This window comes from Nomascus leucogenys, chromosome 13, assembly GCF_006542625.1.
Source record: "Nomascus leucogenys isolate Asia chromosome 13, Asia_NLE_v1, whole genome shotgun sequence".
Taxonomy (NCBI): domain Eukaryota; kingdom Metazoa; phylum Chordata; class Mammalia; order Primates; family Hylobatidae; genus Nomascus; species Nomascus leucogenys.
In genome coordinates this window covers 52,964,575-52,986,458 of record NC_044393.1, presented here as the reverse complement: position 1 = coordinate 52,986,458, position 21,884 = coordinate 52,964,575, and the positions used below count along the sequence as shown (strand labels likewise).

The 21,884-nt window shown below is 38.6% G+C and overlaps 1 protein-coding gene across 3 annotated transcripts in view; it reads left to right on the top strand.

Moving 5' to 3' along the window:
* RELN (reelin) overlaps positions 1-21,884 on the top strand; it is a 521,226-nt gene that overhangs the window by 12,793 nt on the left and 486,549 nt on the right. The window lies entirely within an intron of this gene.

The window sequence follows — 21,884 nt, the reverse complement described above, 5'->3', positions numbered from 1 at the left end:
CCATACCCTGCTCATTTTTGTATTTTTTATAGAGATAGGGGTCTTACCGTGTTGCCCAGGCTGGTCTTGAACTCCTGGACTCAATCAATTTGCCTGCCTTGACCTCCTGAATTGCTGGGACTACAATTGTGAGCCACCATGCTCAGGCCAGGAGGTCGATCATTCTAATGTTTTCAGTGCCACCTTCATGCTGATGACTGCCTAATGACTCCCTGACTGTTTTAGGCCTTCTGTGTCTTACTGCCCACCCAGTATCTCCACTTGGATGGCTACTGGAGCTTCTTGTTTCCCCTCCCCTGACTCTCCTAAAGCAGCTTCTTCTGTAGTCTCTCCAGCCATGTTAAGGCCAACTCCGTTCCTACAATTGTTTAACCTCAAAATCTTTTATCTCTAATGCTTCACATCAGTTCCATTCCTAAGTCCTGCTGGCTTTACATTTAAAAACACCCAGAATTTGCCATTGCCACAGCCACTTCTCACCTGGATATTACAACAGGCTCCTACAACTTTCTTTGCGTTAACGTTTGCTCACTTTCATTCTAGTCTGAAAACAGCAGCCTGGGTGCTCTGCTAAAAACCAAGACGATGCCACTCCTCTGGTCTACACCTAAGACATCATATATTTCCCCCATTTGCCTGGAACAGCCCTGGTCTTTCTCTGTTTTCCCAGTGTCCATCCAGTTTAGCATTTTACCAACAAAAATAACAAAATCTGAATAGTAAATTCTATAGTCATTCTAGCTATACCTCTGGTTGCTCCCAGTCTGTCTTTGAGAAAATGATAAAATATTCAGCATGGCCTCTCAAACCCTGTAGCACCTGCCTCTTTGGTTACTTTTTTGACATAGTATTTTACCTCTTATTCCTCCACTGAAACCATAGGGCCTCTTTTTTGTTCTTCAAACACAGCAGGAGCTCAGATCTACCTCAGGACCTTTGCAGTGCTATTCTCTTGTCTAGCATGCCTTTCCCTAGATGGCCTTGTATGCCTGTCCTTTCCTGATTCAGGTCCATACTCAAATGTCATCTTCTCCATGAGGCCTTCCCTGACCACACCATTTAAAACTGCTCCATTCTGGCCGGGTGCGGTGGCTCACCCCTGTAATCCTAGCACTTTGGGAGGCCGAGGTGGGCAGATCACGAGGTCAGGAGATCGAGACCATCCTGGCTAACACGTCTCTACTAAAAATACAAAAAAAAAAAAAAAAATAGCCGGTTATGGTGGCAGGCGCCTGTAGTCCCAGCTACTTGGGAGGCTGAGGCAGGAGAATGGCGTGAATCTGGGAGGCGGAGCTTGCAGTAAGCAGAGATTGCGCCACTGTACTCCAGCCTGGGCAACAGAGCAAGACTCCATCTCAAAAAATAAATAAATAAATAAATAAAAACTGCTCCATTCTTCCCAGGACCCATATCCCCTTGACTGCTATATTTTTCTTCATTGCTATTATCATCCTGTCTGTATTTTGCTGTTTTACCTTGTTCCCTTTCTGTGCTCTATGAGTATAAATACCTTAAAACCTCATCAAAGCAGGTTTTACTTGCTCCTCTATTGCCTGTTTTGCTTCTATTCCTAGTGCCTAGAGCAATGCCTGGCACACAACAGGTGCATAAACATTTTTATTTAATCAGTGAGCAAGAATAGCACTTGGGATCCCTGTCTAATATGAGATATAGTTAAAATTGTTGTCTGAAAGTGGCAATGCCAAGATAATTAATCAAGAGGATCATCTATAAAGATGGGTTTCTGAGTACAATTTCTAAATTTTGGCTTTGAACCTATGATAACAATGTTTGAGAAGAAAATCTGAAAACCATGTTTCTACTTTCCCACTCTTCAAACTTAGAAAATTCTCATGTCTTCTGTGAGAATATGCAAAGCTATTTATAGCAGTCTGTTGGAATGAGTTTACTTTAACTATATGTTAGCATATCCAAAATAGTTCTCATAGCAATTAGTGACTACAATTATTAATAGAAACTATAATAGATTTAAAGTTGTTATTCCCAGAAGCTTTTCTATGCTGCGCCATAAATAAATTTGAAACAATCTTGATGAATGGGTAGCTGGTTTGTATTTAAATTTTCATTTGAATAGGAATAAATAGTGGGAAGGACAGAAACCAAAATCGTTTGGCTCCATACTCAACAGATATGTAATAACCTTATAGAAAACACACAAAAATGGAAACTCGACAAATTTCCCCAAAGGTTTTGTCTTCTAAGAGAAATTTACTTCGACAGTGATGAACATACAAAGGGAACAGCAGCTGAGAATTCTGCATCTTCATTAAATTACATATATTGGTATCCTATAAGTTGAGAGGATCAGAGGCTCCAAACTTATAGAAATTAACATGAATGTTTCCAGGACTTGTTAGTGAGAATAGCTCAAATCTTATAGATAAGGTAGAAATAAAATTCCACTCTATCCATAACATATTTAGATATTTTAATTTATGAGCCTTTGAAACCAGAGATGACTTAACTCTCAGGGATTTGTGGTAGTGGATAGCCCGCAGGCTCAGGAAATGGACTGGCTGAGTTCATTTCCAAGCTTTGCACTTTGAAGTCATGTGGCCTTGGACAAGTGATCTCACTTCTCTATGTCTCAGTTTCCTCGTCTGAAAAATAGTGATGATAGTACTTGTCACACAGGGTTGTTTTGGATCTTCAGTGAGTTATTGCATATGAAAAACAACATGATGCCTGTCACAGAAAATGTTAAGTACTATTTATTTATTTACTTTTTGAGATGGAGTCTCGCTCTGTTGCCCAGGCTGGAGTGCAGTGGCACCGTCTCGGCTCACCTCAACCTCCACCTTTTGGGTTCAAGCAATTCTTGTGCCTCAGCCTCCCGAGTAGCTGGGATTACAGGCACGCACCACCATGCCTGGCTAATTTTTGTATTTTTAGTAGAGATGGGGTTTCACCATGTTGGCCAGGCTGGTCTCGAACTCCTAATCTCAGGTGATCCACCCGCCTTGGCGTCCCAAAGTGCTGGGATTATAGGCGTGAGCCACCACACCTGGCTGAGTATTATTATTGTTATGACATACTTTTTGTTATTTTTTCCTGTGATTAAAAAGGAATATATTTATTTAATCTATTTATAGTCTTAGGAATTATAATCTTTTTAATCTTAACATTATGTGCTCTTGATAGCAACATTTTTCAAAAACATGATTTTCATGGCTCCACAATATTTTACTGTATGCTGTAGCATAACTTAAAAATCTATAAATATTTCACATTTTAGGTGTTTTTCTTTTGTTTTCAATTTATAAACATTATGATCAATATTTTTGTACATCTTTTAAATTTTGGCAAAATTCTTTTCCCCAAGTTGTGGTTTTATTTTTATTTTTTCATGAATTTTTGTATGCACATTGTGTTAATATATTTATGAAAACAGATACATTTTTGTTTCTTTTGTTTTCTTATATTGCTTTTGTGCTGAGAGGGTCTTTTCCTAATCATAGACAAGGCAAATATTTACATAAATATTTTTCTTATCTTGCTATATTTTAAATTGTGGATTATAATAACTTGCATGCATTGTTACTGGGCTTATCTCACTTATGTTTCTTTTCCTGTACAGCAAAGGGTTCCCCTAGAACCATACAGACACTCTGTCTTATTACAATAACTTCTACCATTAACTGCCTTGTTCCAGCCACTGTTAGAAATGCTCTTGAAAAAGCTGTCACATGCACCAAATGGGTTGGATTATCGCTATTGGCTGTGACAGTTGAGTGCAAATGCCAGATGCCTTTACTTAAACCATCAGGACACCTTTGCTCTTTCAATAAAATTCTGGAATTCTGCACAGAATTCTTTTTGGGATTCTAATATTCTCTGTTGTGAAACAACTGGATCACAGTAACTGCTGACATCATGAATACATTCTTGCTGATGGTACCTCTTTTTTGGTGTCAATCATAAAGTTTTTCTATCTAATCTTGTAGCACACACACACACACACACACACACAGAATCATGCCCACATACATTAGCAGTGTGTGACGCATCTATCTCTTTATGAAAGAAAATATTAATAAGCCAGAAAAGGAACATATATGAAATGTAAACTGTGTAGGTTTCTTGTTCTTTCTAATTTAGCTTTAAAGCGATTCCTGCTGCTCTCAGTTCTCATCTCATCCTTTCTTGTAAGCCTCTGCCTGACAGTGATGCTGCATCTCATCATGGCATTCTATTTTCCTAAATCTAGTAATGTCAAACTTTAGGAGTCTTTAATGGATGATGGCCCCTCTATTCCAAACAGAAGTCAGATGGCCAACACCAGTCATTGTGATGGGGCTCTGCCCATACTTCATCTGCATTCCATCCCTGTCAGTGCTTCTCAGTGGGACAGTGCCATCCACACCTATTTACTCTGTAATTCTAAGAAATATTTTAGAATTTCTTGGGAAGATTTAGAATATTTAGTTATGAGATCCAATGAAATCCTCTTTCATGTGGTTCTCAGGACCAAGTTCTTCCAGCGCAAGGGAGGAAACTAGTTTGTAAATCCAATCTCTTACTTGTAAGCAGTCTGTGTTTTAATTGGCATACATACATGCAGACATGAATGGAATCAAACTATACCTACTACAGTCAGCTTTTCTCACTCAGCTATATGTGTTCAGCATCTTTCCATGCCCGTAAGTACAGAGCTACACTTTGTTTAGTATTACAGTGTATGGATGCACACAAACATACTCAGTTCCCTCTAATATTCAAGTTTTAGATAATACATACAACATTGCAGAGATTTTTTTATTGTTTTATTTTTATCTATTTACTTATTTTTGAGAGGGAGTCTCGCTCTGTCGCCCAGGCTGGAGTACAGTGGCGTGATCTTGGCTCACTGCAACCTCCACCTCCTGAGTTCAAGTGATTCTCCTGCCTCAGCCTCCCAAGTAGCTGAGATTACAGGGGCAGGCCACCACGCCCAGCTAATTTTTGTGTTTTACTAGAGACGGGGGTTTCACCATGTTTGTCAGGCTGGTCTTGAACTCTTGACCTCAAATGATCCTCCGCCTCAGCTTCCCAAAGTGCTGGGATTACAGGCATCAGCCAGCATGCCTGGTCAAGATTTTTTTTAAAGTTTATGTTTATTATTTATTAAGTGATGCTCAAATACTTTCACAGTATCCATTCCTAGAACTGAAAGTTCCAGTTCAAAATTTATTAATAATGCTACAGCTATTGATACCTACTGTCAGATTGTCCTCCAAAAGATAATACCACTTTTCATTTTGTCAGGTAGACTGTCTGCATACACACACTAAATGCTGGGTGATATAATTCTTTTTAGTCTTTGGTATATCTATAGGTTTAAAAATAGTATTTTATAATTGTTTTATTTTTACTTCTTTGATTACTAGAAAGGTTGAATAATTTTCTATCTCATTACTAATTTTGTGTATATCTGTGTATGAATTATCTGTTAAATCCTTCACTTATTTTTAAAGTTTTCTCTTTTTTGTATTGATTTGAAAAACTGCTAATGTTAGTAATTCCTTGTAATATATATGACAGGTATTCCCCCCACCCCCAGTTTGTCCTTTGTCTTTTAATTTTCAGGTAGTCAAATCTATCAGTTGTATCCTTTATATGGAATGAGCATGACAGTGTGTAATAGTATGATCTCCGGAATCAGATGTGCCTGGATTCTAATCCTGACTTGACTACCTTTTTTTTCCTTTTTTTTTTTTTTTTTTTTTTTTTGAGACAGAGTCTCACTCTTGTCGCCCAGGCTGGAGTGCAGTGGCACGGTCTCTGCTCACTGCATCCTCCGCCTCCCAGGTTCGAGCGATTCTCTTGCCTCAGCTTCCTGAGTAGCTGGGATTACAGGCGCCCACAACCACACCCGGCTAATTTTTGTACTTTTAGCAGAGACGGGGTTTCGCCATGTTGGCCAGGCTGGTCTCAAACTCCTGACCTCAGGTGATCCACCCGCCTCAACTTCCCAAAGTGCTGGGATTACAGGCGTGAGCCACCACGCCTGGCCTTGACTGCTTTTTTAAAAAAGAGTTGATTCACATTATCTGTAGTAGTAATACTCAGTGAAGACTGTGAACACTGAATTAGTGACTACAGAACCACTGTTCCTGGAGGAAATATAGAGTTAGGTTCCTGTCACATTTTCATCAAAGCATCAATACATAACTTTGTTTTATGTGTGAGTCTGTTTAAAGACACCTTATTAACTATATGTTGTTGGTTCATTAACGTTGAACTCATGACCAAAGGCAATGTAACTTATGCTTGAATGGATTGTCTTTGTAAGGCACATCACAACCTTCTTTTACTTAGGAACACTAGACAACCCTTCAGCACTATCCTTGGGAGCCATTTTAAACAGTGAAATCACCAAGGTGAAGTGCAAAATTTAAAAAAAAAAAGAAAAAAGAAATAGCACTAATTAAATAATGAGAGGCCGGGAGTGGTGGCTCATGCCTGTAATCCCAGCACTTCGGGAGGCCCAGGTGGGTGGATTCACTTGAGGTCAGGAGTTCGAGACCAGCCTGGCAAACGTGGTGAAACCCCATCACTACTAAAAACACAAAAATTAGCCTGGCATGGTGGTACGTGCCTGTAATTCCAGCTACTCAGGAGGCTGAGGCAGGAGAAGCTCTTGAACCCGGGAGGTGGAGGTTGCCATGAGCCGAGATCACACCACTGCACTCCAGGCTGGGTGACTGAGCCAGACTCCATCTCTATAAAAAAAAAAAAAAGAAAAGAAAAAAATGGACAATACAGTATGAGATCTGAAAGAAGAAGGCAGCCTTGTTTGACCTCAGCTGTGGGGGTGCGTATCCGATGACTCAAATTTTTTGCCACTCTGCGTGTACATGTCTTCAAATGACTGTGAGTATTGATATTGGAGTTACAGATAAATTCGTAAGTAAGGAATCTGTGAATAATGAGGATAGACTATATACACTGACATGGAATTTACTTATCTGAGTCTCCTTTCTTTAAAGGTACTCAACTTCGTTAAGTCCCTTTTCTTGTATGTAAAATGAAGAATTGCATGTCACATAGTGACACGATAATAAATGAGATATATGTTTGGTGCATAGTAAGCTGGTGAATATTGGCTGCTATTGTTGTATGGTTTCTCCCTTCAGTATTATGCATGGAGAAACTTCCTGAATCCTCAGATTACAAAAACATTCTCATATCCTTTCTCCTAGTACTTTAATAATGTTTGGTTTTTGCATTTAACTCTCAAATTCCTTTGAAATTTATGGCTAAGAGGAGTGATACCTATTTAATTTATTTCCTAGATTTTCTGCCAGTTTTCCCAGTATCATTTATTAATAGAAAATTTTTCTCCTACTAATTCCTAAGGATTTTACACAGTGATCTTTTAAGTTACATCTTCTAATTGGCCATTTCTGGCATATACGAATGTAATTGATTGCCGTATATTTTGTACCTAGACATCTTATTGAACTCTCTAAATGTTTTTAAAAACGATGATTGGTGTTGATTTTCTTCCATTTTTAGGAAATATTTTTATGGCATTTAAAATGAATAGGGCAATACGGAGAAAAAGGCAGATTGTATACAAACCAGAATGGGCCACGGAATTTAATTTTGCATCTTGCTGAATAAAATTTGTTTGCAACAGTCATAGGGCATGGACTTTGCCATAATTATTGGAGGAGTTAAAAACCCCAGTTTATTAATCTTAAATGCATTTTTTTTTGCAAATGCAAACCTCTGTTTTATGAGTGGGAAAACAAGGATGGTAGGAATACTCACACCAGATGTGGGCCTTTCTCTAAACCTTTGGGGAATTAACTCATTATTAGGAGAGCCTTATGAGGTAGGTACTAGTATTATTCCTATTTTACATTTGAGATAATGAAGGCACAGAGAGGTATTGAAACCTATAAAATGTCAAGTTAAATAGGTCATTTCTTTTTCATGATGCTGAAATTTTAATTAAATCTGGTACTTACTGGCTTGTTATCTTTCCATAAAACCATGACAATTCATATACAATTCTTTTAAATGTTATGAAGTTTTGTCTGTAATTGTTTTTGTTGTTGTTAGGCAGAATGTCAATGGTAAATTTGACATCCTTTAGCATTTTTGGATGATCATTTAAAAATACATCTCATGGATTCTATTTTCATCTTTTCTAACTGGTTCTTAATAATCTAATGCCTCTTTTCTTTAGTTGCAAATGAGTTGCAGAAATAGCTTAGTGAAAAGAATTACTAGATGGTTAGATTAGATTTGAATAAGGAAGCAGTAATATCCTTTGTCTTGTTGGATCTCTCATTGAGGATATCTAATTTCTTCTTTTTTACATTTGCTTACCTTTTACAATTTCTTTCATACTTTTATTTTTTTTTTTCTGTCCCCTTATTTCTCATAGGCCAGCAGTTAGTCCTCAGTAGCAACGCATGGTGCCTGCAGACCTGATCTCAAACCAACTGATGAAAGGGCACTTGGTGTTCCAGGCAGCACCTCTGGGATAGTCTAATATACTCTTCTTTAGTTCTCTTACTTCTGAGTTCACATTAAGCAGAATTTTAAGACATTCCTCTTACCTTCAGCCATGTTTGACAAGTCATTTGTGTGAAGATTGTATATAATATATCATAAAGTAATGTTTAGCCTCCCAATATATTTTTCTTGTTTGGGGGAAAATTATTTTCCTTTAAAATCAATACACATTTGTTGAGGGCCTACTTTGTAGAAAGTATTCTGTTTGATCAATGAAAGAAAAGTTGAGTTTTTCCTGCCATCAAGTTTGAGAAATATATACTTTGAGAAATATATATATATATAAATACATATAAATATATATTTATATATATAAATATATATAAATATATATTTAATATTTATGTATAAATATATAAACTATATAGTTTGAGACATATATACTTGAAAATAAAACCCAAAGGAAATTGTAAATATGAAATAATAAATGGTGCAACAGGAAAGTGGCCTGGACCACATGAGTTATTAGAGTGTAGACACAAGAGAAGCCTTAGATCCGGAGGAATCAAAGATGGTTCTGGTATGGACCTTGAAGCTTGAAATTTTGACAGGAAAGGAGAGGGAAATGGTAGTTTAGGCCTGAGTGTGGCATAAGTAAAGGTGTACCTTTAGAGACCTGTGGGAAAAGTTTAGTGAACAGTGAGCAGAACAGCTCTGCCGGAGCTGAAGAACTGATCTGGAGAACGGCAGGGGAGAGGGCTGATTTCAGGCAGGTTCTGTCTGACGATGGAGACTTGCTCACATGATAGAGGCATTCTCCTTTTGTCTGTGGGCAGCAGGGAGCCACTGAACATTTATCAGGTGGGGAATTGTGTCTTGAAAGCCTGTTTGCAGTTTCAAGCTGAGAAGCTGCCTGGAACCTAATTGAAGAAAAGGCCTGCTCCATCTGAGGATGACTGGTAGGTTCACTGCTCTAGGGTTGTCCTGGAAAGTGCAGACAACCACCTAAATCACTACACTTCATCTTGGAAAGCCCCACAAGAAACTAAAACACTTTCAACATCAGGAGCCCGTTGATATTGAAAGTGTTTTGGTTTCTTGTAGGGCTTTGTAAAATGGAGTGGAGTTGCAGAGGCCTGAGAGAGGAAGGAAGATCCAATATTGGGTACTAGTGATAGGAGCAGAAGCAGGCTGGCAGAGTGGTTAAGAGCGTAGGCTTTGGAGTTGGTCTCCATGGGTTAGAATCCTGCCTCTACTACCACTAGGCCTTAGTTTTCTCGTATGTAGCATAACCACACCCATATCTTAGTCAGTGCCTGTAAAGGGCCTATCCTGTTAGTGGGCATATAGTAAATGCTCAATAAATGTCAGCTATTAATAGAACATTGGCAATGAGGACAGCTGCAAAAGGTCACAGGGAAGTTACACAGAAAGGAAAGGCAGAGCTTTGATTAGGTGTAGGGGTGGAACAGAAAAAGGTAGACTCATCAGTGACCCCAACATCTGAATTGTTGAAGAAATGGTGGAAGCATTGGCAGTTTGGAGAAGTTTTGGGAAGATGTGCAGGTTCCCGTGTGAAGTTGAGGATTTATTCAGTGTATAATTTTCCTTCAAGGGAAAGATGTATGAGTCACTCCAAGATAACTAGTGTTCTAAAATGGGCAACTTGCTTGGTTTATTCATTCAATATCTGTTTTTGGAAAATAAAGGAAGTTTGATAGCCTAGCTTCTGGTACATTTGTAGCTTCCGGTATTTGATTCTGGTACATTTATGTCTAATCTGAACTATTTAGCTCTGCATTGTTAAACTGAATCACAATAGATTATTTTTCATATTTTATATCCTTATTATATGTTATATGCAAAACGTTCCATTACAGCTGGTCCTTGAGTGTCATTTCTTCAATGTCCTTTCATTATAATGTTGATGAGAAAAGAAATCAATTCTGTACCTGGACCGCCTCTGTGTGGAGTTTACATGTTCTCGGCATGTCTTCCGGGGTTTCCTCTGGGTATTCTGGTTTCTTTCCACATCTCAAAGATGTGCACATTAGGTTCATCCATGTATCTAATTGTTTCAGTCTGGGCGAGCGTGGTGTGTGTGAATGAACCCTGTGATGGGCTGACACCCTGTGCAGGGCTGGGTCCCACCTTGTACCCTGAGCTGCTGGGAGACACTCTGGCCACCTGCGAGCCAGAACTGGAAAAAGCGGGTAATTTTCTCACTTGTTTTTGTTAATCTTTCTTAAATGTATCTGTAATTCACATTTCGGTGTTTAATATTGTAAGCATTTTGTCTTTATTTAGAAGTTTGGTGACGTTTTGTGACCAGAGATATGCCATAGGAACTTGTCTTGTTTTTATCAATTAGCCTGTAATAAAATTGGCTTTGTTATAGTCATTTTGTTTAAAGACTCAGTTTCTAAGAATCTGTCAATAATGTGAGGACTTAATTTTTCTTAATAAATTCTAAATCTGAGATTTTGACGTGGTAAACATATATATAGTTATGAATAATTCAAGTGTTAGGAATAGGAAAAGAGCACATTGGTTTAAATAAATTTTTACTTAATGAAATAAATGTTTACATAATTTTAAATTTTAATTTTGGGGTATAAAATAAAATCTTTTCCAAATATTGAATACTGTTCACACAACTACTCTAGACTTCTATATGAAACAAAGGACTTTGCAGGGCCGGCAAAAAGAGAAAAGATCTGGGAATTGGATTGATCCAACCAGGTAATCAGGGAAATATATGCAAATAAATGTGTTGTTATTGCCACTAGTGTCAAGGTTAATTTTCTATGCCCAAATGGATTATTTAGAATAACGTCCAAGCCTTGAAGATACCAGGAGACGAAGAACCAAAATATGTGACAGAGTCCTTAAAAATATATAAAAATGATGGTTTCATTATATTGTTTCCATTCAAAGACATGATTTTATGAGTATAATGCTATAATATTCCATTTTATTTATTTAAACTGTCATTTTAAAAGGCCACTCTATAATGTGTTTTCTACCAAGTATGTTGATAAAATTGCTGGGGGCAACCATTTTCTTCTCGTGGACAAAGGCACTTCATTGGTTGTGACTTCTGTGTTATTTTCAGCATTTATTGTGATATATTAATTTATTACATTTATTTGATGCACTTTGTGCTAGGCAGCCTATGAATATATTTACAGGAGCTGTTTTAAAAATTTCTCTCATTTTGATTTAAAAATAGATGTTATAAGGCAGCAAGTTTGAAAAATCTTGGCCTCAAGGTCTATATAAGAAATAAAGGTTCTCTGACCACTAGTTTAAAAAGCACTGTTGTGTTTACATGAAAATGTGTCTTTAATAACATTGCTATACATATTAAATTTTACCTTTTTATAGTGCTTTGCAGTTTTCAATGTTGCTTCATATAAATTATTGCTTCCTCACAATGATTCTGTGAGGTAGCATTATTATCCTTATTTTAGAGATCACAAAACAGAAGTTCAGAAAGAGTAGGTAACTTGTCCTAAGTTATTCTCACCTCTGACTGGGGGAGCTGACATGCATGCACAGAACTCTGGCTTCAGGTCTCTGACTATATTTGTGTGGGCACAGACATATCAAAGTGGTCTCACTCAACAGTACTCTTCCAGTGGTCCCATTTTAGAGGACTTAATGAACTAAAGTATTTGACAATGTCTTGGGGACTGTAAAGTGATACCTATGCATAAACATGAGTGAACGACAGAAGTTAAGTGCTTCATGTCAGTAACTTTATTTTTTTCTTTAAATTTTGGATCATAAAAAGGGGGAAGCAAATAAAAGTTTCTCATGCCTTTACACAGGGGAAAATTTAGGTGCAATTCTTTAAATAATTTATTTAGCGGATTCCCAGGAGTGATAGTTGTGGTAATTGTAGGTTGTGCCCTAACTGAGCCATCTGGATAGATGAGATATTATTGCTCTAGGTGACATCATCCATTGGTGGTGGTTGGTGCTAGCTGGAAGACATAATTAAAATTCTCTTCCTGCAACATCTGGTCTAGAAGAGAGACACGGCTTGATCCTCAAATTGTGTGTGATTCATCTTGTCTGGTCATTTTCAGATCACTATTAGGAAATTAATCATTTGTATATTTAGATTGATATTGATCACAAAAGGAATGACTTACTCCAATTTCTTTTGCTTCTCTTTTGAGTAACATAATAAGGAAATCTACCACAATACCCAGAATTAAGAAATTTATATCTAGATCTTAGTTATTACTACTATTATTATTATTATTTCGAGACAGGGTCTCGCTCTGTCACCCAGGCTGTAGTGCAATGTCGCAGTTATAGCTTACTGCAGCCTCAACCTCCCCTGCTCAAGCGATCCTCCTGCCTTAGCCTGTCATGTAGCTGGGACTACAGGTGTGTGCCACCGTGCCTGGCTGATTTTTTTATTTTTGTAGGAATGGGGTCTCTCTGTGTTGCCCCGGCTGCCAAAGTCCTGGCCTCAAGCTGTCCTCTTGCCTCAACTTTCCAAAGTGTTGGGATTACAGACATCAGCCACAATGTCCAGCCCTTTGTTAGTTATTAATAGTCAGAGTCCTCTGTCTACAACTTGTGATATTAGTGTAACTTTGCATGGTAAATCACCTAACTATCTGCACTCTACTTTTCCTCATCTGAAAAGGGAGATACTGATATCCCCTTACAAGGCTATTTTTTAATTTCCTTTCTGTTTGTTATGAAATATTTCAAACATAGAGAAAACAAAATGAATGATTTAACTCCTGTGCATTGCTATGCAGATATAACAAATATTAATATTTACCATAGTTTCTCAGATTTTTAAAAGACATTTTTGAAAAAGATATAGTTAAAAGCTTCTTTGTTACCCAACCCAGTACTATTCTGACCATAGTCCCCCTAAATCTGCCTGTGGTTGAAATCCTCAAGCAAGCTTATATCCACAAGAATTATTTTGATAAATAACATAGATAACGTCTATGAAGACTCCTACCTAGAACATCTGAAGTGAACTTCATTAAGCCTTTGTTTATCTGCTTATACATTGACAATTAAAATATTTTGTTTACTTACCTGAGAGGGTGACATGAGATCATGTATGTGAAAATGCTCTGTAGTCAAGTGATACAGAAATATACAGTAATGTAGGATAATATCATGTAGGTTTAAGGTTTGTCTTATGATTACAAGTGGTTGTCTAGAAAAGGCTTGTGTAGGAAGAAAGGACAAAGCGAAGACAGGAATGAGGAGGAAGAGAAGAGAGACAGTAGAAAGCGCCAATGAGAACAAAAAAGAAGGCGAAAAGAGAAGAGAGAGAATCCTGTCTAAGGCAGCCTGGTTTCGAGGTTTTCCAGATTGTCTTAATTGTTCCCATCACTGGCTTACGTCTGTCTCCTGTTCTTGGTGTTTCCGTCTCTGGCACACCTAGCAAAGCTGGACTTTTTCTCAACCTTTCCCCAGTGTCTTCCCTGGCTTAGGGTACCATGTCCTTAGACAGTGGAAGTAAAATTTTATATTACCTTATTTTTACTCTATTTTCTCAGGCACATTCAAAATATTTCCTATCAGCTAAACTCATAATAGTTTTCTTGATTATGAAGCCGTAAGTTTTTACTTTAACTTTTTTTAAACTTTCTGGTTAGACTGTCAGTTCAAAATGTGTTCTATGACATTCAGAAGAATTCTTTCTTGTCATGCTATGTTTTGGTAGTGGTAGACTCCTGAATTCATTAGTCTATAATACATATATTAGTTACACACGCACACTAACTTTTGAATGGAAAATCCAACAGGTCCTCTCTAAAATGCATTTCAGGTTTCATCTTTGGGAGGTGTCCTCTTCTCCGCTTGGTGTTTCTGTGAGCTGAAATCTACTGGTGAGGTGCCTTAGTGCAACGACCTCGTGGCAGACCACCTGTGTGTGGCACCTATTTCTGTAGGTGGAGGCGCCTTACTCATTCCTCTTGGTGGTAATTAGGCAATCAAAGAGCAGGAAGAGCAAAGAGAGGGAAGGCCGCAGGAAAAGATGGGAGTGATGCTGTGACAAAAGAAGCGAAGAGTGCCACAGTTCTGAAGTGCTGCATGTGTGGGGTTGAGAGGAATGTGTTCCAGGAGAGAGTTCAAGGAATGCTGCCAGTGGTGAGGAGTGGAGGGAGTGGCTGTGCTGCTTAGTAGTTTAGGTAAAGGATGGCAGTGAGCAGGGAAGAGGATGAGTTCAGCACGGGGAACAGGGAAGCGTGTTTTGTTACAGGTGTTGGATATCGCTCTCTATAACCAGCTGTAGGTCGTTGACAGTACTAGAGGTTTAATAAAATGATCCAGAAGTGAAAAAGTGTGACCAAAAAAAAAGGAAAAGAAAAAGAAATATGGTCTTTCAGAAAGAAGAAACAGAACTTTGAGAAGGCTTCTCCACCCCTCACCCCTAATACTTTTAAAGCAAGAGCTTATTTTTATTTTGTGTTGGTGACGAAACAGAAAGACCTTCCAATGGTGTTTGGGAAACTCTGAATTTAAAAGCTACTCTTACTAAAAGATAGCTAATACCTTATGCTTCCTACTCCCAGACAGCCTACTAAATATTTTATAGACATTATATCATTTAATTCTCACACCTGTTTGGAATGATACGCGTATGCACTATGACAGGTGGAGAGAATGAAACATGAAAAGAACTGAGTTTCCCAAGGCCTTAGAGGTAATAAGAGGCAGAGCAGAATGCAGACCCACGAGGATGATTTCTAAAGCCTAGCCTCACAATCCCAAGTTACCTGTGATGTCCTTGTCTTCTAAAGCAAAGCAAAATAACAACAACGACAACAGTAGCAGGACGTTATGTTTGTATATGCTTTGCTCTTGAGCTTATAAGAATACACCATTTCTCCGTTATGCACGAGTAAATTACCTGGTGAGTGAATTACTCAATTCATTTCTTTTTTTAGTATTGTCTTGCCCATTTTCTTGTTTATTAGATGCCAAAAAATATAAATGATTCAAAATGGGGGGAAAAAACTAAGTTCATCAGTCTTTTGATTTCTGAGCTTCAGTTTATTTGCTCTATAGGTAAAGCAAAAATAGATCAAAATGTTTCTCAGATGGCCGACCAGAACTTATAATGTTCAGTCATGAATTCTTTAAATTTAAAGTATACAAAAAGATACAGTTTGGGGGAAAAAAAGATGGGTTTTTCATTAGGACCTAGAAATCAGGTGGAGAATATCTTCTTAAAAGTGTTTTCTGTCACAGTTGTCACAGTTTACCTTAGTGAAGAATACTGGTACCTATAACAGGCATGTCTACTGTTCTATTTCTTGCACAAGCAACATTTTATATTTTTCTGTTCATTAGCACTTTGCTGACCAAACACAGTCTGTAGTCATGTTTAAAGAAATTCATCTGCCCTAACAATTTAAATATCCCTCTTGTGTGCACACATACGTTCAAAAAACTTCAGCTATCCATAAAAGTTTGCCCGAGCTTGTTAGTGATTTCCGAAGAGTAAAATTAGCCTGTATGTGAGGAAAACACCATAAAGCAGTGTTCTTTATTGATTACATTGGCTTTGCCATTTCTAGTTTATGCAGTAGTTTTTTCTGTATATAAGGAAGGATTGGGGGCGTCAGAGCGGAGAGTTTGGTTATTCACAGGCATCCTCACAGCAAATAAATACATGTACATACACAGGCAGGCACATGTGCACAAATAAATCAATGAAATATGTAAGTATCTTTAAACAATTTTTTTTTTCTTAGCATTTGCTCTAATCCTGCTTTGGGAACCATTCTAATTTAAAGAGAATTCTATCCATTCATTGATTTACTCATTTACTTGTCAAATATGCCAGATATTTTCTGTTCTTCTGTTATAACCAAGATGAGGGCAGTCAGAAAAAAATACGATAAAACATATAGGACGTTAGATGAGATAAATAAAACTTAGGAGGAAAAAAAGCAGGGAAGGAGGATAGGGAATGTCAGAGATAGGGAGGTGGGGAGGAGTCCCCCACACCAAAGGTGATATGTGAATAAAGATTTGAAAGAGAGGAGAGAGCGAGCTTGCAGCTCACTAGAGCAAGAGTTTTCCAGCCAGAAGCAACCATAAACATATAGGAAACTGCCTCTGTATTTCGGTCCCAGCAAGGATGGACAGTATGTCTGGAGGGGGACAGTATAGGAAGGTGAGAAAAGCAGGGGAAGGACAGAGCCAATAACGTAGAGTCTCATGAGCTTTGAAAGGACTTGAGTGAAAGGGAACATTGTGAAGGATTTTGAGCCAAGGAACGACATAATCTAATTTCTTCTTTTCAAAAAGATCATTCTGGCTGCTGAATTGAGAATGAACTGCCGGAGAAGTGGAGGGTAGTGGGGGCAGAGGGCAAGAATGGAAGCAGAAAGACCAGTTAGGAGGCTTTTGTAACGCTATGGTTGGCAACTGTTGATGAGTTAGACCATGGTGATGTCCAATTTGAATTTGTTGAAGGTGAGATGTAAGATATGGGGGTTCAGTGGGTGCAGTGGCTCATGCCTGTATTCTCAACACTTTGGGAGGCTGAGGCAGGAGGATCGCTTGAGCCTGGGAGGTGGGAAACACAGTGAGACCCCATCTCCACAAAAATTGTTAAAAAAATTAGTGAAGTGTGGTGGCACGTGGTTTAGTCCCAGCTGCTGGGGAAGCTGAGGCAAGAGGATCACTTGAGCTAGGGAGGTTTAAGCTGCAGTGAGCCATGATCACACCACTGCATTCCAGCCTGGATGATGGAGTGAGACCCTGTGTCAGAAAGAGAAAAAAGAGAGGAGTCAGTCTGGCTTCAAGAGTTCTGACTTGAGCAACTTGGGGAATGGAGTTGTCATTTACTTCAGTGGGAAAATCTGCACGGAGAGAAGTTTGAGAGGAATGTCAGAGATAGGAGCTCAGTTTCAAACATGTTAAGTTTGAGAGAACTGTTGGACACACATGTGATGATTTCTGGTAGGCAGGTGTTGAAAAGTCTGGAATTCTGGGGAGAGGTTTGGGCTGGGATATAAATATGGACATCACCTGCATGGAAATGGTTCAAAAGGGAATGAATGCTGCTAGAAGAAAGAGGAAGTCCATGTGAATTCATTAACCGATGCAGGAGGGAAAAGAGTAGTGTATGATTATGAAGAAATCAGCCAGGCATGATGGCTCAAGCCTGTAATCCCAGCACTTTGGGAAGCTGAGGTGGGCAGATCACTTGAGGTCAGGAATTCGAGACCAGCCTGGCCAACATGGCAAAGCCCCATCTCTACTAAAAATACAAAAATTAGCTAGGCATGGTGGCGGGTGCCTGTAATCCCAGCTTGTTGGAAGGCTGAGGCAGGAGAATCACCTTGAACCTGGAAGGCAGAGGTTGCAGTGAAATGAGATCATGTGACTGCACTCCAGTCTGGGCAACAGAGTGAGACTGTCTCAAAAAACAAAAAATTATTGGAGTGGGTGTTTGGAGGTTTGTGTGACTGAACAATTCTCCATTTTCAAACTTATTTTTCTGTCTGTAAAGTGGGAAAGTAAGTAGCCTCAGACCTCACTTTGTTGGCCTAGATGATCTCTAGGGCTCTGGCTATTTCTAAGACATAAAGTCTAATGTTTCTGATTTTTTATTTTTTATTTTTTGCAGATTTTAGTTTGGCAATGGAGAAGCTAAAATACTTTAATCTCAGTTCAGTAAGATTATTTCTGAGAGCCATTGCAGAATGAGTCACTTGTGTGTGGCTAATGACAGGTACTGTTTCTACCCTCTCCTTGCCCTTGTTCAAATGTAAGGCCGACCAAAAGTATATCCACCCACTTCTACACACACACACACACACACACACATATTCACTGAAATCAGAAACACACTGAGAGCCTCACGACAGATTTTCCCCTATGTGTTCTTCGGTGGGAGTGGGAGATGGTTGAGTGGCTAAGAGGACAGTGAGTCATAGAAAACTACCTATGAAGCTGCTTCATTCACATTAGGTCAGAAGCACACCACAGTACACATGGATTCTCTTCAGACTTGAAGGAAATCAGTCACAAATCAGACCTTAACTCCTGTTTCAGGAATATCAGCCCACAGATCCTACTAGCTTTCCTTACATAGGAAGCCATGTACCAAGCTTATACAAGATTTAGATTCAGAATGATGGCTGTCACTGGATCTTTTTTGTGACAGAAGAGTGAATGCACTCCATATGTTGCCAGGGAAGGGCAATTTATTCTCAAGGGAGGGAATTATTCATTAAGTACTTAATCCATGTAGACACTTCTGGGTACTTCATGTGCACGATCCTGATTTAGTTAATCCTTGTATGAACACCGTGAGGTAGATACTATTCTGCCCCTCGTATAGTTCAGGGCTGAGGTGCAAGTAGTGTAAAGAGAGCCACGTTTGACAGAAGCGGGGTCTGCCAAAGGGAGCCTGAAGGGGTCTGAGTGTAAAGATCGCCACGTTTGAGAGAAGCGGGGTCTGCCAAAGGGAGCCTGAAGGGATCTGAGTCTGAAGCTGCATATTACCTCTGATGTGTGCTGTTCTAGTGTTTCCAGTGCTTGTGAGACAACTGGGTAATATGTTATTATCCTTCAGACTATTACTAATGCTTTTGCAAATCCGCTATTAATGTACATATTTTGTCTTCATGGGGATTTTTTGCAGATGTAGTGTGTTTCCTCTCTGCCCCACAGATGGGCAAGCATCACTTTAGCCAACAATCCAGGAATGACTCTGAAATCTAAAAAGCCTTATCTGAAAGTATTCCAATACTTGTAAAATAAATACAGTTACATTGAAAGAGAGGGGAGTCCAGAGGGCTTGGGCCACAAGGGGGATGAGCAGGCATCACCAGGTCCTGCTGTTGACTGTGAGTGAGCACGTGTGAGCATGTGTGTGCATTTATGAGCATGTGTGTGTGACCAAGACAAGTAACTTCACCTCCCTGCGCCTCAATTCACAAAAGGGCAAACCAGTCACCTCTGGTTTCTCTATAATACAAGATTTCCACGAAGGTGAAATTAGACACTTGGCAGTGTTTTATGAAGTGTTATGCACATGTTAAAGGACTGTTATTATGACTGAGTCAACTCCCTTAGAATTAGATAACTTTTTATTATAGTTCAGGGCTCTTACTTTTCTGTTTTGAATCCCCTTGCTAATTATTGCAACTCCACTCATTTTCATTCAGCAAACTGTGTATAAAAAGAATAATTCGTTTTCCTTCATTTGTTTTCTTCTGGAGTGCTGAGACAAGTTGAAAAAGTCGTCTGTTCACTTGAGACAGATTTTAGTGTAGCACTCTCTCCTTTTTTCAACTCATGGGAAATGAGTTCCATAAATATTTCCAATGAGAATGGCTTGATGAAGCCAAGGCAAACACCCTGGTGTCCCTCCAATTTCATCTGTGCAGCATGAGCCATTTCTCCTTCCCTGCACACTGCCAGTTTTCTTTTCTGTGTTAGGGTAAAATTCTTAGTTTCCTGTTACCTGTGTCTATGCTTCGAGTTCCATGTATGAAGTGTTAATCTTCTCTTTGGCTTAGGGAATCCCAAGACATCAAAAATATCCGTTCATCCCCCGCTTGCTTTTTTCTTTTTCATGGACCTCTTTGATGGTAATTTCTAAGCACAACTTGTAAAGTTGCCAGGACAGTTCTCTTTTAACACTCCAGTGATTCCATTCTTTATTTTTGGTCCAGGACTACACTGCTTGCCATCTACAGCTTCATCCTTAGCATATCCACCTCCTTTTCAAGTCTACATTGAAATTTTAGCACTTCTAAGCCTTCTTAAATCCTTGCTAATAACCCCTTTTGGGAGAAGATGTAAACACGATTTTTTAGTCTAATACACTTTTACATCTTCTCCTTTTAAACCAGGCTTCTATCCAAAGATTATAGTATATCAGTATGATTCCTAATTAAAAAGTTTTGAAAACTAGCCCAAAGGAGAGATTTTCTCATAAGATTATTTTTTATTATACCCAGAAGTCATGCTATAAGGATATACTTTTCTGTTGTGCTGATTAGAACTCTCATTTCGTGTCTGTTTCTAAAATTTTGTTTGGGTTTATCCTGGTCTTTTCTTTACAGGAGATTACTTCAGCAGTGTTGTTACTTTGTTTCTTTATTGAACACTTAACATTAAAATCAGTTTTACTGAGGTTGCACATCTTTTAGGAAAGCTATTCATTTCAGGTAGTAGCTTTTCTAGAAAGAAGAGAGACTCTCTTGACCACCATCAGCGTAGTGAGTAGAGCTCCCCTTGCAGCTGAACCTTTGAATGTGCCGTAGTGACCACCTGGGATGTAGCACTTTATGATCTATGAGCAATGTAGATAAAGCAGTAGCTAGGAGGGGAACTAACATGGGAAATCCCTGATACTATGGAACACACGTTAGATGCTGGGTCAAATATGATAGAAATTTTCTAAAAAGTGCATAGTTGAGCTAAAAAAAAAAAAATGACAGGAAATGTTTAGGTGCCAGGAAAGAGGATGAACCCAAAGACATAGTGGTTAGAAAGAATGGAAGCTACAGTGGCGCACAAGGCTATCCAGATCTGATACATGCCTTAGGAGCTGAGAGTTTAAATGTCTGAATCAAGGCTTCAGGACCCCTAAGCACAAAAGAAGGATAGAACTGAGCTCTCAGGACAAGGTCTGAAGCTGGGATGGGCTTTTCCTGTCCCTGCATAATTACCAGAAAATCTCTGCCCATCAGACTTGCTATTTGACATGGAAGTTTCTTGTCTGTGTTCTTGGAGAGAAACAGAAGCCAAAGTGTTTTACATGTAGATGGGGGCCTTACAGTGCCCAATTCACTGTTGGAAACCTGAGCCAGGAAAGTAAAACAACAACACTATCCTACATCTAATAGGAGTTTCAGGGTGCAGCAAAGAAGCCAAATACAATATCCAGAGAGATATTAGCAGATGATTTTCTAGAATTGGAGAAGGTTGTAAATCCTGGTATTGAAAATACACACCGAATGTCATTGATAGGATTAATTTGGATGGTGTAGAATGACAAGGAATTACCAAGTCATAACCATTTCTGTGCTGCTGGAGAAAATAACCTTAAGGTGTACTAGGACAAGATTTTATTTTTACTCATTTTAATTTCTAGAGAAAGGAATTCAGTTACTGTTCATGGAAATATATTAAAACATCTCATAGGAATGCCATAGGGTTGTAAGAGATTTTGAGCTGAGAAACATTTTGTATGTCATTGAATGGGGTTTATTAAATTGGGGTCCAGAGAAACAGATTATTACTCAAGGTCTCATAGATAGGCATAGATAAGATTGGAACCGTGGCTTCTTGCCTTATGGTTATTTGTTTAAGGTTGAACTAAATAATATGCTATTTGAAAAATATAAGTAGTTCATTTCTGTTGGATCTACCTTTGAGATCCAAACACC